Raw genomic sequence first — 3,354 nt, 5'->3', positions numbered from 1 at the left:
TATATATATATATATATATATATATATATATATAAATATTATATATAATATTTATATAATGTGGTAAAAGAAACAATTTATTGCAATAATTGATTGTAACATTAGATAGTTATGGGTGTATTATTCATCACACGGAGAAAAATGTAAAGTAATATGTGCTAAAATTCTAGTAAATTTTATGGAATTGGCAGGTCCACATTATAGAGACAGATCACTTATGTCAAATTTACTTTATTTTTCTGGTAAATGACAATCGTCAGCCATACTATAAAATACTTTTTATACTTCGTAAATTTTGAAAGTTATTTGTGCTTATAGTCTTGTGTGTAAGAATAATATGATTTATTCTGTTGTAATAATCATTTAAATGAATACTATAATTGTAATGTACTATTTTACCTTGCATTTTGGATATTTTTATACTTTCGGCAAAAATATTTTAATTAGTCTTGTAAGGTAAAAATTATTCAACCATTTTTCTCTGTGCATGTTTCTTGCAATGTTGCTTTCACTTTTCGCGACTATATATAATACCGGAAGGAAATAGCCACGTGGCTGGCTCGCGTAACATCGAATATGATACCTCACCTGATCGATGCTTCGATCGGAGGATAAGAATGGCGAAGTACGCGTCTCTACGATGCTAGGAAGAACCGGTGTGACAAGGCTTCTAGTATCAAATATCTAAAGAGGGTTGGTATTAGTTTTCTTAGCAAAGGTTCTGGCCGAACAAACTTTGCATTGCGATTTATTCCTCGAGAAATTTATTTCCTCTCTTCCTTTCACGTTTGAAACTTGATATAAATGTTGCTGTAAACGTTATATTATTTTCTATTTTATATCACGATCACTCTTTTATTTAGATAAATTAATTTATATTTTTTAATGCATTTTGCATTATAATTAAATTTTTTATTAATGGAGAGAGAAAGAAAAAAATAAATATAAAAATTTCAATCTTATAATTCGTAGTATGATTTATTATACGAAGATTTATCGTCGTATACAAAACTGGCAATATAACGTCCTAAAAATGACGCACAAAGTTGTCGCGACTATGCAAAATATGGGATGTCGTAGCTACTTAAGAAGTACAACGCACTTTGGTGCAAAAGAAATACGGAGGCTAAACGCGCACGAACCTCGAAAAAATACGTAAGTGAAAAATATTTTTCGTAAATTGATTGTCAGAAGATACTGCATACTTGATTTTATAATAAAAATAAATTAAAGTCGATGAAAGCTACTCTCGCGTAATTACATCTGATATAAGTTTAGCCGGCTAATAAAAAATGTATAAGAGCTAATATTTGCGTGAAGAAACTTTCGCCGTACTCTTCCTATTACTCAGCGTAGCTTATTTCCCATTTCTTCAAAAAATTTTATATTTTTTAGTTCGCTTTTAATATAAAGAAACAATTTATAATCAAAAATTAAAAAAAAATACATAATTAAATTATGTAAATTAAATAATAAGTCTATGTCGTTTATATATTGTACGTATTGTATTTTTTCAATGCAGCATTTACCTTTCACTTTTCTGATTAAATATTTTCAAATATTTTTATATATCTCATCATGAGATATATTAAAAAGCAATGCATACGATTTAACACTACAAATTTCGAGTCTCTTAATAAAAGAACAAATAAATTACTATATAGTAAAAATAAAAAAGTGATAAAAAAAATCAAATATTTCGATATAAAGAATTATTGATAGGTCAAAACATTTCAGAATCTTTCATAAGAAACATAAGATTAATCTAAAAACAATCAATAGCGCTCAGTGTTAATTTAATTTAACGAAAGTGACGGAAGTAATTGTTTCACACAAAACACATTCAAATATATTCACACATATCTGTATCGAGAGTATATATTATCGTTATAGTAGCGCACAACGCACATCCTTCATCAAACTACGCATCACCGAAGGGGTTAATTTAATCCGACCTAATGATCCCGTGAGCGTTTTTCGTGGCTCGCTCGAGGCCGGCCGGTATACCGCTCGCGCGCTACGCCGCGATGCAAATAACCGGCGTCGCCGCGCCAGTGTGATGTCTTGAGGCGTTTCCGCAGCTTCCAGGTGATTAATCGGTCCCGAGTGCAAGTGGACTACCTACACCAACCTACATCACCTCGACCTCGTCGAGGCCGAGGAGGTTTGTATACCGGCGCGAAGGAAACAGGACCGTCCAGGATGGACGGGTGATTATTTTGCGAGGATCGCTCCGTCATCGCAGAAGGCGGCACCTCTGATCTGCCTCCGGTACGGGGACCGGGGGCTTCCCATAATCACCTACGATCCTCGCGGCGAGAACGATTTCACCGGCAGCGACGAACCACTACGGAGAAACCCGAGAGATGGAAGAAATCGGCGACTGGAAGCCGCGGCCTAGTCCGCGGCGCGGCAAGGTCGCAAATTCTTTGTTCCTCTTCGTCTTTCTCCTCTCTTCTATCCTCCCCCTCCTCACTCTCTCTCTCTCTCTCTCCCCCCCCTGCATTTTTCACTTCTCTCATTTGTATCCTTCTGCTTCTTCTTCGTAACACATCGCGAGCATTGCATTGAAAATCGTATGATTCTTTCACTAATTTGAAAGCTATTTCGATCAAGAAGAGCGTCGATACAAGTATTTTATTCATAAACATCAAAGTTAATTTGCAATTGAAAACATAAAATATGTATTATTGCTTCGTAATTATTTAACATTTTAAAGTTCGAAATGTACACGATATTAATATATATATTTTATAATTTTCAACTTCATTTATTCAAGAGAGAATAAGATCATTATTGAATTGATTATTTAAATTGTTTAATATTCATAAAGGTATGTCATAAAGGTATATTACTTAGTAATCATTCGTACACTTTATTCTACTCGGAAATTTTCTGTGGTATTAATTGCGGACAATGACATGTCTGCAATATTACGGAATGGCAAATGGCAAATTCTGGCGTATTATCCGGGCTTTGTAGATTATTTGAATAGTCTTTTAAATACTTGTCAACGAAATCGAATATATGAATATTCGTAAGAGTTATTAACATAAAATGATACTGCAACTATTTCCAGAATTGCCGATTAAAGCGCATATTCTTATTTCCATATATTTTCTATTTTTTTAAATTATAATTCATATATTAATTTAAAACTTAATTACAGAAAAAGAAAGAAAGATAAAGTAAGAGAAAGGAAGCTATTTAAAATTCAATATTAATAAGTTCTAAAGAAAGATCCAGAGAAGAGTTATAAAGTTTCGAAGGCGTTTTACGAATCATACATTTTGAAATTTTTGAAGCATTTATATAAAATTAAAAAGACATCTATGTGACATTTTTAATACGTTT

This window comes from Atta cephalotes (assembly GCF_000143395.1).
Source record: "Atta cephalotes unplaced genomic scaffold scaffold00069, whole genome shotgun sequence".
Taxonomy (NCBI): domain Eukaryota; kingdom Metazoa; phylum Arthropoda; class Insecta; order Hymenoptera; family Formicidae; genus Atta; species Atta cephalotes.
This window is presented reverse-complemented; position numbering follows the sequence as displayed.